This window comes from Gnatocerus cornutus, unplaced genomic scaffold, assembly GCF_029298725.1.
Source record: "Gnatocerus cornutus isolate USDA-ARS CGAHR unplaced genomic scaffold, icGnaCorn1.1 Chromosome167, whole genome shotgun sequence".
In the NCBI taxonomy this organism is placed as follows: domain Eukaryota; kingdom Metazoa; phylum Arthropoda; class Insecta; order Coleoptera; family Tenebrionidae; genus Gnatocerus; species Gnatocerus cornutus.
In genome coordinates this window covers 22,501-36,087 of record NW_028275366.1, presented here as the reverse complement: position 1 = coordinate 36,087, position 13,587 = coordinate 22,501, and the positions used below count along the sequence as shown (strand labels likewise).

Genomic DNA, 13,587 nt, shown 5'->3' with positions numbered 1-13,587 from the left:
GGCGCCATTTTTGAGTCAAAATAGGCGCCGAAATTCAAAAACAATATGTAAAATAAAGGAAAAAACAGTAATTTTTGACATTTATGAAGTTCCAGACCTGACACATAGATGGCGCCATTTTAGGGTCAGGTCAGGTCAAATTATGCTTAACATTCAAAAAAAATACGTAAATTAACCCAGAATCTTGTAATTTTTGACATTTCTGAAGTTCCAGACCTGTCATATAGATGGCGCCATTTTTGAGTCAAAATAGGCGCCAAAATTCAAAAACAATATGTAAAATAAAGGAAAAAACAGTAATTTTTGACATTTCTGAAGTTCCAGACCTGACACATAGATGGCGCCATTTTAGGGTCAGGTCAGGTCAAATTATGCTTAAAATTCAAGAAAAATACGTAAATGAACCCAGAATCTTGTAATTTTTGACATTTCTGAAGTTCCAGACCTGTCACATAGATGGCGCCATTTTTGAGTTAAAATAGGCGCCAAAATTCAAAAACAATATGTAAAATATAGGAAAAAACAGTAATTTTTGACATTTGTGAAGTTCCAGACCTGTCACATAGATGGCGCCATTTTTGAGTCAAAATAGGCGCCAAAATTCAAAAACAATATGTAAAATAAAGGAAAAACAGTAATTTTTGACATTTATGAAGTTCCAGACCTGACACATAGATGGCGCCATTTTAGGGTCAGTTAGGTCAAATTATGCTTAAAATTCAAGAAAAATACGTAAATTAACCCAGAATCTTGTAATTTTTGACATTTCTGAAGTTCCAGACCTGTCATATAGATGGCGCCATTTTTGAGTTAAAATAGGCGCCAAAATTCAAAAACAATATGTAAAATAAAGGAAAAACAGTAATTTTTGACATTTATGAAGTTCCAGACCTGACACATAGATGGCGCCATTTTAGGGTCAGGTCAGGTCAAATTATGCTTAACATTCAAAAAAAATACGTAAATTAACCCAGAATCTTGTAATTTTTGACATTTCTGAAGTTCCAGACCTGTCATATAGATGGCGCCATTTTTGAGTCAAAATAGGCGCCAAAATTCAAAAACAATATGTAAAATAAAGGAAAAAACAGTAATTTTTGACATTTCTGAAGTTCCAGACCTGACACATAGATGGCGCCATTTTAGGGTCAGGTCAGGTCAAATTATGCTTAAAATTCAAGAAAAATACGTAAATTAACCCAGAATCTTCCCAGAATCTTGTAATTTTTGACATTTCTGAAGTTCCAGACCTGTCATTTAGATGGCGCCATTTTTGAGTCAAAATAGGCGCCGAAATTCAAAAACAATATGTAAAATAAAGGAAAAAACAGTAATTTTTGACATTTCTGAAGTTCCAGACCTGACACATAGATGACGCCATTTTAGGGTCAGGTCAGGTCAAATTATGCTTAAAATTCAAGAAAAATACGTAAATTAACCCAGAATCTTCCCAGAATCTTGTAATTTTTGACATTTCTGAAGTTCCAGACCTGTCATTTAGATGGCGCCATTTTTGAGTCAAAATAGGCGCCGAAATTCAAAAACAATATGTAAAATAAAGGAAAAAACAGTAATTTTTGACATTTCTGAAGTTCCAGACCTGACACATAGATGACGCCATTTTAGGGTCAGGTCAGGTCAAATTATGCTTAAAATTCAAGAAAAATACGTAAATGAACCCAGAATCTTGTAATTTTTGACATTTATGAAGTTCCAGACCTGACACATAGATGGCGCCACTTTTGGGTCAAAATGGGCGCCAAATTTCAAAAAAAATATGTAAATAAAGTAAAAACCAGTAATTTTTGACATTTGTGAAGTTCCAGACCTGTCATATAGATGGCGCCACTAAATTATGTTTTCGACTAACAGGTGGCGATACCAACATTAATAGTTACAGAAAGCTGTAATTTTTTTGACTTTCAAGTTTAGGTAACTGTTCTACAGATGGCGCCAGCATTGCTACAAATACAGGAACCTGTAGTTGTTTTTTGACATTTGACATCTTGACCTAATCTATAGGTCTAAAGATCAGCAATAGAATGGACTTCAAAGTTGATAATAAAGCTTTATTTTTATTATATATCGTAAATGGATTGTGTTTAAGCATAACGTTTGAATGGTTATGCAACCGCTTAAACTAATTGTTGCCGAACTTTCGTCTTTCCTTTGCATTCTTGAATAACGGAAATATAGATGGATTATTTTTGTGCATGAATTTTAAATTGTTATGCAACCATGAAAACACTAATTATTTTCTTTTTTCGGAGTTTTTTCAGATTATTGAAAGTCTGACACAAAACCTGTCCGTAACTGCGGCGTTCTCGCCAAACGCTACAGCTTGAAAAATCTAAAATTCGCATAGTCTAAATGTCCGAGAAAAATCGAAATTAAATGAAAACGAACAAAAGTTCGGACCGAACTAACATTAATCGAAAGTGGATGTCATAATTTTAAGTCCCTAACTAAACGGGATCTAAAACCCTTTCGAAACTGTGGCGTTCGAATTTTGATGAAAATTATTCCAAGTCCAAAGTCGGAACTGAAGCGTTCACATTGAACGCTACAGTTTCGAGAATCTATTCGGAACTGAAGCGTTCACATTGAACGCTACAGTTTCGAGAATCTATTCGGAACTGAAGCGTTCACATTGAACGCTACAGTTTCGAGAATCTATTCGGAACTGAGGCGTTCACTTTGAACGTTACAGTTTCGAGAATTTATTCGGAACTGAAGCGTTCACATTGAACGTTACAGTTTCGAAAGGACAAAATTAACAAAGACCAAAAGTCCGAGAAAAATTGAAATTAAATGAAAATGAACAAAAGTTCGGACCGAACTAACATTAATCGAAAGTGGATGTCATAATTTTAAGTCCCTAACTGAACGGGATCTAAAACCCTTTCGAAACTGTGGCGTTCGAATTTTGATGAAAATTATTCTAAGTCCAAAGTCGGAACTGAAGCGTTCACATTGAACGCTACAGTTTCGAAAATCTATTCGGAACTGAAGCGTTCACACTGGCGATTGCTTATGCAACCATGAAAGCACAAATATGAAACGCTACAGTTTCGAAAACTCATTCGGAACTGAAGCGTTCACACTGGCGATTGTTTATGCAACCATGAAAGCACAAAAATGAAACGCCACAGTTGCGAAAACTCATTCGGAACTGATACGTTTACACCGAACGCTACAGTTTTGAAACCTCGTTCGGAACTGATGCGTTCAAAAATGTCGAAATTTTTACAAGTCCAGTTTCGGAACTGTAGCGACTGCATGGACTTAGCGCGAAAAGGACACATTCAGTGGGAACTGTAGCGGTAGGGACCCGTAAAAAAAGTAAAAAAAATAATAAAATATTTTATTTTTTGCTTTTTACCTTCCGTATACACAATTTTTTTTTTTTTTTTTTTTTTTTTTTTTAAGTCCAAATTGGGAACTGTAGCGGTCAACAGAAAAAAAAACTTTTTCCATCAACCACATACAATTCCCATTTTTAATATAATATTATTATTTATATTAATATTATAATTATTCATAATATATTACTGAACATTTGCTTCTCCTCAGTTTCGTTCTTTGGTTTCCAATATCATTCACTCGATCATATTTAATTCAAGCTTGTTATCGGAGGAGAAACAAGTCTTTCACAATTTTCACCAGTTCTGCTTACCATGTGACGGATCTTTTGTTTTTCAACGGGCGGAACAATAATCGAGATTTTTACTGCTTGGTGTTTCGGGCTTTGTGTTTTATTTTATAGATCCGTCACATTATTCAAGTAAATTATTCAATTCAATTTGTCGTCTGCATTAGAGTCAAGATTATTAATTTCATCTCATTTGCAGACGACTTTGGATAAGAGCACTGGGTGGTCACGTTTTTTAACTAGCGGTGAATTAGCTAATTCGTTCGCAAAATGCACGTTACAGGCGGACTAATTCACATTTCGCTATTCATCGAGAAATTTTTATTCACAGCGGTATATTGTCTTTCTAGAGACTTACCACTTTTTATTTCATCGATGTATTTTTATTTTTAATTTAGCATAATATCATTAAACGGGGTCGCGATGTACGAGAGGTAACAGATCGTACGGACGCGCACATTTGATTTCATGTCAATCCATTCATCGTGCGTACTTGTCCGTCATCGCTGCCACTTACCATCACTACTCCCTATATATGCCACCGCGGCAGCGATCAGCTCTGAATCGCTCGATGCGTGAAACGATCGAAATCCCATAGTGCGCCGGCCGCTCGCTATGGGCGAGGGGTAGAGTAAAACGGTCTGATCGCTCGGTGCAAAAGTCCGTTTGGGTACTTAGAGACGGAATTTTAAAATTCTGATTTCGCAGATCAATTTCAAGGATTATTAGGACTCGAATGCTGTCGACCATGTTTTGTAAAAAAAGTTTTTTACGTTTTTACGGCAATTTGACTGAACGCTACAGTTTCGAAAAAAAGTCGGAACTGTGGCGTTCGATCGAAATTTTTCCAAGTCCGAAGTCGAAACTGTAGCGGTCGACCAAAATTTTTCTAAGTCCGATTCGAAACTGAGGCGTTCGACCGAAATTTTTCCAAGTCCAATTCGAAACTGTAGCGTTCGAACAAAATTTTTCTAAGTCCGAAGTCGAAACTGTAGCGTTCGGCGCTCATTCGTCTAAGTCCGAACTCGGAAGTGTAGCGGTTGACAAATTTACATTGACCAAAAGTCCGAGAAAAATCGAAATTAAATCCAAACGAACAAATGTTTGGGTCGAACTAGCATCGATAGAAGGTAGATTTTATAATTTCAAGCTCCTAATTAAACGGGATCTAAAACCCTCTGGAAACTGAGGCGTTCGAAATTTTGATGAAAATTTTTCTAAGTCCGAAATAGGAACTGTGGCGGTCGAGCGAAATTTTTCTAAGTCCGTAGTCGAAACTGAGGTGTTCGAATTTTTGATAAAAATTTTTCTAAGTCTCATGTTGGAACTGTGGCGGTCGAGCGAAATTTTTCCAAGTCCGAAGTCGAAACTGTAGCGTTCGAACGAAATTTTTCTAAGTCCGAAGTCGAAACTGTAGCGTTCGGCGCTCATTCGTCTAAGTCCGAAGTCGGAAGTGTAGCGGTTGACAAATTTACATTGACCAAAAGTACGAGAAAAATCGAAATTAAATGCAAACGAACAAATGTTTGGGTCGAACTAACATCGATAGAAGGTAGATTTTATAATTTCAAGCTTCTAATTAAACGGGATCTAAAACCCTCTGGAAACTGAGGCGTTCGAAATTTTGATGAAAATTTTTCTAAGTCCGAAATAGGAACTGTGGCGGTCGAGCGAAATTTTTCTAAGTCCGTAGTCGAAACTGAGGTGTTCGAATTTTTGATAAAAATTTTTCTAAGTCTCATGTTGGAACTGTGGCGGTCGAGCGAAATTTTTCCAAGTCCGAAGTCGAAACTGTAGCGTTCGAACGAAATTTTTCTAAGTCCGAAGTCGAAACTGTAGCGGTCGACCAAAATTTTTCTAAGTCCGATTCGAAACTGAGGCGTTCGACCGAAATTTTTCTAAGTCCAATTCGAAACTGTGGCGGTCGAGCGAAATTTTTCTAAGTCCGAAGTCGAAACTGTAGCGTTCGGCGCTCATTCGTCTAAGTCCGAAGTCGGAAGTGTAGCGGTTGATAAATTTACATTGACCAAAAGTCCCAGAAAAATCGAAATTAAATGCAAACGAACAAAAGTTACGGTCGAACTAACACCAAACAAGGGTGGCTGTGATAATTTCAAACCCCTAACTAAACGGGATCTAAAACCCTCTGGAAACTGAGGCGTTCGAAATTTTGATGAAAATTATTCTAAGTCCGAAGTCGGAACTGAGGTGTTCGGTCGAAATGCCGTAAAAACGTAAAAAATATTTTTTTCAAAACACCGTTAACGGCATTCGAGTCCTAATGACCCTTGAAATTGATCTGCGAAATCAGAATTTTAAAATTCCGTCTCTAAGTACCCAAACGGACTTTTGCACCGAGCGATCAGACCGATTTACCCGACCCCTCGCCCATAGCGAGCGGCCGGCGCGCTATGGGATTTCGACCGTTTCGCGCATCGAGTGATTCAGAGCTGAACGCTGCCGCGCTGGCATATATAGGGATAGTAGTGGTGGTATGTAGCAGCGGACAAAAGCGTACGATCGAAATGTGATTTTATGTGCGTCCGATTATCTTGTTACCTCTCGTACACCGCGACTTACCCGTAGTTGGGACGATGGCCGGAATGTGTACCCTGTGGACCCACCATCGTTTGAGGGATGACAAATCTTGCCATTGACCATGCACAGCGAGATTGCGGATGCGGCGAGCGTTTCTATGTTAGCGGTCCAAATGCAATCAAAGATTTTATGTGTTCGTGTCAGAACGACCAAAAATTAACAAATGCGTCAACTCACTAAAGTCCGAGCGAGAATTTTGAAATAAATAAAATTTCATAAACTCGTAACGTGTGAATATTTCTAAAGAGAAATCTCACAATAAACCGTCGCTTTCAATCTAGCGAAGAGTATGGAGAATGTTTGAACTTTTGCTTGTCGACGACGATATTTTTTCTTTACGATAAAATTTCAAGTCGATGTGCCCAAAAATCTCTAAATTTTGAACTGGGAAATTATTTCTTCGTCCGATGAATCGCATTGATCTCTGTTTTTGACGAAAAAAAGACGGATAAAATGCAGCATTCAATCAAGGATATAAAATAAAAGAAAAATTTTCCGTAAAAACTATATTACAATGGAGGATTATGTTTCTACTTTTCGTCCGATGAGTCGCAACAAAAATAAGTAATCCATCCGTCGTTGTTCGTTTAGTCGATCTGAATGCACTGTAAAAATTTATTAAAGTAAAATGTTACGTTTGCATTTCATGAATTTTGACAAACGTGTACCGAAATGTGTACAAATTATTTATTTCGACGACGACGACAACTTAGAACGGATGAATAAAATTAATTGTTGCAAGATTCAAACAAGGATGAAAAAGTCATAGAAAATTATTCCGTAACCATGATATTGGATTATTTTTTCTTCACTCTCTCCTCCGATGAGTCGCAACAAATAAAAATCCATAAATCAATTCATCCGTCGTTGTTCGTTTAGTCGATCTGAATGCACTGTAAAAATTTATTAAAGTAAAAATGTTACGTTGCATTTCATGAATTTTGACAAACGTGTACCCCGAAGTGTGTACAAATTATTTATTTCGACGACGACGACAACTTAGAACGGATGAATAAGAATAAAATTGTTGCAGGAGATTCAATCAAGGATGATGTGAAAAAAATGTCGAAAAATTTTCCATCCAGAAAGATCGCGTGGCGTTACGTCTCTTCTTACGAGGTTTTCGTTTCGCAGACACGCACACTTTCTTCAAAACAATAATAGGAAAGTGTTCAGTTTTTTATAAGAGCAGCAGGTGTCTTTCCGAAATTCTACGATTATTGTAGCTTATATGACTAGAAGGAAAGAAAGACTAAAACTCTCTTATTTTAAAACAAGAACGCAGTTCCCTGGTTGATCCTGCCAGTAGTCATATGCTTGTCTCAAAGATTAAGCCATGCATGTCTCAGTACAAGCCAAATTAAGGTGAAACCGCGAAAGGCTCATTAAATCAGTTATGGTTCCTTAGATCGTACCCACATTTACTTGGATAACTGTGGTAATTCTAGAGCTAATACATGCAAACAGAGCTCCAACCGGAAACGGAAGGAGCGCTTTTATTAGATCAAAACCAATCGGTGGCGGTCTCCGTCATCGTACAACTTGGTGACTCTGAATAACTTTACGCTGATCGCACGGTCTCGCACCGGCGACGCATCTTTCAAATGTCTGCCTTATCAACTGTCGATGGTAGGTTCTGCGCCTACCATGGTTGTAACGGGTAACGGGGAATCAGGGTTCGATTCCGGAGAGGGAGCCTGAGAAACGGCTACCACATCCAAGGAAGGCAGCAGGCGCGCAAATTACCCACTCCCGGCACGGGGAGGTAGTGACGAAAAATAACGATACGGGACTCATCCGAGGCCCCGTAATCGGAATGAGTACACTCTAAACCCTTTAACGAGGATCAATTGGAGGGCAAGTCTGGTGCCAGCAGCCGCGGTAATTCCAGCTCCAATAGCGTATATTAAAGTTGTTGCGGTTAAAAAGCTCGTAGTCGAATCTGTGTCCCGCGCCGCCGGTTCATCGTTCGCGGTGTCAACTGGCGTGCCGCGGGACGTCCTGCCGGTGGGCTTAGCTCGAGAGGGCGGCCCAACTCAATCCCGCCGCGGTGCTCTTCATTGAGTGTCGAGGTGGGCCGGCACGTTTACTTTGAACAAATTAGAGTGCTTAAAGCAGGCTAAAACTTCGCCTGAATACTGTGTGCATGGAATAATGGAATAGGACCTCGGTTCTATTTTGTTGGTTTTCGGAACCCCGAGGTAATGATTAATAGGAACGGATGGGGGCATTCGTATTGCGACGTTAGAGGTGAAATTCTTGGATCGTCGCAAGACGGACAGAAGCGAAAGCATTTGCCAAAAACGCTTTCATTGATCAAGAACGAAAGTTAGAGGTTCGAAGGCGATCAGATACCGCCCTAGTTCTAACCATAAACGATGCCAGCTAGCGATCCGCCGACGTTCTTCCGATGACTCGGCGGGCAGCTTCCGGGAAACCAAAGCTTTTGGGTTCCGGGGGAAGTATGGTTGCAAAGCTGAAACTTAAAGGAATTGACGGAAGGGCACCACCAGGAGTGGAGCCTGCGGCTTAATTTGACTCAACACGGGAAACCTCACCAGGCCCGGACACCGGAAGGATTGACAGATTGAGAGCTCTTTCTTGATTCGGTGGGTGGTGGTGCATGGCCGTTCTTAGTTGGTGGAGCGATTTGTCTGGTTAATTCCGATAACGAACGAGACTCTAGCCTGCTAAATAGGCGTATTTCGACATCCCAAAGGCCCGTCGATCCTGGGTTCGCCCGGTGGTCGTGCGCGGTTTTTACTGTCGGCGTACAAACAATTCTTCTTAGAGGGACAGGCGGCTTCTAGCCGCACGAGATTGAGCAATAACAGGTCTGTGATGCCCTTAGATGTTCTGGGCCGCACGCGCGCTACACTGAAGGAATCAGCGTGTCCTCCCTGACCGAGCGGTCCGGGTAACCCGCTGAACCTCCTTCGTGCTAGGGATTGGGGCTTGCAATTGTTCCCCATGAACGAGGAATTCCCAGTAAGCGTGAGTCATAAGCTCGCGTTGATTACGTCCCTGCCCTTTGTACACACCGCCCGTCGCTACTACCGATTGAATGATTTAGTGAGGTCTTCGGACCGGTACGCGATGGCGTTTCGACGTCGTCGATGTCGCTGGGAAGATGACCAAACTTGATCATTTAGAGGAAGTAAAAGTCGTAACAAGGTTTCCGTAGGTGAACCTGCGGAAGGATCATTAACGTGTCCTCGTACACACGAATTTTGACATATGTATAATTTATTATTATGCATTTTTATTTGATCGTGTCGATGTACACTTTATGTTTTTACAACACCGTCGTCGATGACATGGAGTCGACGGCACGATCTTTTGTCGTGCCGTTGCTTGTTTCTTTTTGAAACACCGTGTGTACGACGTTTTGAACTACGAATCGTACATATTCGGAAAAACAATAGCGTTACGCTGGCCCGCAGCGCCGGTCCTTGCGATCGAGTTTTTCACCTTTTTTGAACGAGAAAAACCGAATTCGCTCGGGCATACGGCTGTTTCTTCGGGTACCTAGATTTTTTGATTTTTTTTGTACTATCTCTCGATCTTTTCCAATGATGGAAAAAAGGAGGGACGCTTTCGGTTTTTCGACCGGATCGCGGAAAGTTGTGAACTCCACCGCGAAAGTCGAAAGACGTTAGAAGTCCTCTTTTTTCGGACACACGGAGAGGATGTAGCAGAGTAGTCGAGAAAGAAGAAAATCGCAGGTGTCGAATTAGGTTACGACTCCGTGGGTTTTAAATGATTTACGCCCGGCTACGGGACCGGCGAGAAACGCTCCCGATTTTACGATTCGCGTGAATGATGTTCGTCGTTAGACGCTTCAAAGAGTTTTTTGAAAGCGCCGTTAAACGAGCGATCACACACACATCACACCTTGCTTTTTTAATGTTTTTGGTAGATGTGGTAAAGTGATTTCGTTAGAAACGGTAAAATTCTCTTTACGGAGCGTACGACTGCACCATTTCAAAATTATATACACCGTCAATCGTCATTAAGTCACGATATAGAACGGTAAACTTGAGGATTTTATGTTAGACGCTCAGTCTGGCACGTCTATAGATTTTTTCGTCAAAATTCACGATCTGTCTTCGGTTTGGCGACGAAAAAATATAGAAAGAAAATTGAAACACGAACACAAAGACCGCCCGCGAAAATCTCTTTTCGCTTACGGCGGATACTAATTCGCTTTTTCATAACGAGTACGATGATGTAATGATGTGTTGATTCCGATCGATCAAAAACCGTCTCTTCGTCACACTTTTTAAAGTGCTTGACACACGCACACTAAATGAAAGACACAATAAAGGAAAACTACCGAAAATGTAGTTTATGAGAGAAAGCAGCATTATTTATTAAAATTATTGCTGAGAAAAAGGAAATTGGCAAATTCCTAATTAAAATCGTATCGAACATGTCCCATCTTCACACATACATGCTCGTACTTTGCGTGTAAAAGCGGAGACCGCGTGAAAAAGAAAAGTGCTTCTTTTTCGGTGCGCGGATACAAATTTGTGTTTGGGTTAATATTTTTTTTAATTTTTTCGTACGCGTAAAACTGAGACCGACGATCGCGTTCCCTTTCAGACGAGAAAGTACGGACGAAAGACAATTAAGAGCGAGAATCATAAATATCCATACCACAACACCGAAATTTTAGACGTGGCACGTTTCGGAACCACGAAGATCATTTTCGTTTCGGATGTACGCACGTACGCAAAAATTTTTGCAAGACGTGTATAGACAGCTGGACGATCGGCATGATCGGGGTTCTTGTGGAACGAGCGTTTAAATTTTAAAAAGATTACCCTGAACGGTGGATCACTTGGCTCGTGGGTCGATGAAGAACGCAGCTAATTGCGCGTCAACTTGTGAACTGCAGGACACATGAACATCGACATTTCGAACGCACATTGCGGTCCTCGGATATAATGTTCCCGGACCACTCCTGGCTGAGGGTCGTGTCAATTTCAAAGACTGCTCGGTTTTCGTTTTCGGACGAAAACGTCGGAGCGTGTTGGATGTGTTGCGACGCGTCGAATAGGTACTCATTAATGTACGTGATCGTCACTTACGTCACGATATAACGACGCACGCCTCGAACGTGTGCCGAGACGTTTACTCGAGCGTGTTTTTTCGTCAAAAAGGACGGGACGGGTATGCTTTGTATTTTTTTTTTACAAAGTCCGTCGGACGTCCACCTTGCGAATCATAAATACGAAAGTGTTTACGTCGGCACATGTTCTTGCGTGGTGTGTCGTAGAATCGTGTGTTTGTGTGCGTTTCTCGTGCAGCGAGTAAATTTGCGCGACATCTTAAGACGCGAAAGCGACCAACTACTACTTGTTGTAGTTGTTGGCTGGTCTTTCGGCGTAGCACGTCCTATTTCTTCAACATGTCGTCATTTAAAAAAAAAAATGGCGTTTTAAGGTTGAGAACGTTATAGACGGTCGTCGTGTCCGAGACGTGTAATGCAAATCGCGACAGACGTCAGATCGTAAGCGTTTCTGTAAACTTAGCCATTTTTTAAAAAGAAAAATGACGAACACGTATAGCAAGGAATGGGAGACGTGTCGTGATCGTCGAAATGACCGAATGAAAAATTTTTATTTTTCATATGCGACCTCAGAGCAGGTGAGACTACCCGCTGAATTTAAGCATATTACTAAGCGGAGGAAAAGAAACTAACTAGGATTCCCTCAGTAGCGGCGAGCGAACAGGGAGAAGCCCAGCACCGAATCCCGCGGCCGAAACCGGACGCCGGGAAATGTGGTGTTAGGGAGGATCCGTCATCCCGAGATCGTGCGGCGCGTCCAAGTCCATCTTGAACGGGGCCACAGCCCATAGAGGGTGCCAGGCCCGTAGCGACCGCTGCCGATAACGGGAGGATCTCTCCTCAGAGTCGGGTTGCTTGAGAGTACAGCCCTAAGTGGGTGGTAAACTCCATCTAAGGCTAAATATGACCACGAGACCGATAGCGAACAAGTACCGTGAGGGAAAGTTGAAAAGAACTTTGAAGAGAGAGTTCAATAGTACGTGAAACCGTTCAGGGGTAAACCTGAGAAACCCGAAAGGTCGAAAGGGGAGATTCAGCGTGACTCGATGGCGGCGCTGGACGATCGTGTGACAGATGGCGTACGCGTCGTTTGCACCTTTCGTTTTGTCGATCTGCCGTCGAACGCGTGCACTTCTCCCCCTGTAGGACGTCGCGATCCGTTGAGTGCCGGTCTAAGGCCCGCGGTGGAGCTCGTTCGGACGGTTCGCCGTTCGCCGAATGAACCCGTGGTGTTTCCCGATCGGCTCGCTCGACGGTATACAGATGGCGCGGGGCCGCTACACAGTTAGCGTCCGACCTTCGGCAAGCGCGCCCGTCGTGATGGTGATCGGACCTGGTGCCGGTCCCGTCCCCGGGTGGCTGTTCGCTGAGGTGTTCTCGGACAGACCTCGTTGAAACGCCGATCTGCGACGCTATAGCTTTGGGTACTTTCAGGACCCGTCTTGAAACACGGACCAAGGAGTCTAGCATGTGCGCGAGTCATTGGGATTTAACTAAACCTAAAGGCGCAATGAAAGTGAAGGTCCGCCTTGCGCGGACCAAGGGAGGATGGGCGGTCGTTACGGCTGCCGCCCCGCACTCCCGGGGCGTCTCGTTCTCATTGCGAGAAGAGGCGCACCAAGAGCGTACACGCTGGGACCCGAAAGATGGTGAACTATGCCTGGTCAGGACGAAGTCAGGGGAAACCCTGATGGAGGTCCGTAGCGATTCTGACGTGCAAATCGATCGTCGGAACTGGGTATAGGGGCGAAAGACTAATCGAACCATCTAGTAGCTGGTTCCCTCCGAAGTTTCCCTCAGGATAGCTGGCGCTCATAGCATACGAGTTTCATCCGGTAAAGCGAATGATTAGAGGCATTGGGGTCGAAACGGCCTCAACCTATTCTCAAACTTTAAATGGGTGAGATCTCCGGCTTGCTCGAACTATTGAAGCCGCGAGACTCGAATCAGAGTGCCAAGTGGGCCATTTTTGGTAAGCAGAACTGGCGCTGTGGGATGAACCAAACGCCGAGTTAAAGCGCCTAAATCGACGCTTATGGGATACCATGAAAGGCGTTGGTAACTTAAGACATCAGGACGGTGGCCATGGAAGTCGGAATCCGCCAAGGAGTGTGTAACAACTCACCTGCCGAAGTTACTAGCCCTGAAAATGGATGGCGCTGAAGCGTCGTGCTTATACTCGGCCGTCAGAGGCATGTGCGGTCAGGTTATTAAATTAACCGGCCATGAAGCCCTGACGAGTAGGAGGGTCGCGGCGGTGAGC

At 42.4% G+C, this 13,587-nt stretch overlaps 2 non-coding genes and 1 pseudogene across 2 annotated transcripts; all 3 read left to right on the top strand.

The window, feature by feature from the left end:
* Positions 1 to 7,536: 7,536 nt before the first annotated feature.
* On the top strand, positions 7,537 to 9,457 carry LOC148166754 (small subunit ribosomal RNA). The gene has a single exon (XR_015770954.1). It is a non-coding gene; the product is annotated as a small subunit ribosomal RNA (ribosomal RNA).
* A 1,616-nt stretch (positions 9,458 to 11,073) lies between these two features.
* Positions 11,074 to 11,230, top strand: LOC148166753 (5.8S ribosomal RNA). The gene has a single exon (XR_015770948.1). It is a non-coding gene; the product is annotated as a 5.8S ribosomal RNA (ribosomal RNA).
* A 658-nt stretch (positions 11,231 to 11,888) lies between these two features.
* Positions 11,889 to 13,587, top strand: part of LOC148166752 (large subunit ribosomal RNA) — a 4,841-nt pseudogene continuing 3,142 nt past the window's right edge.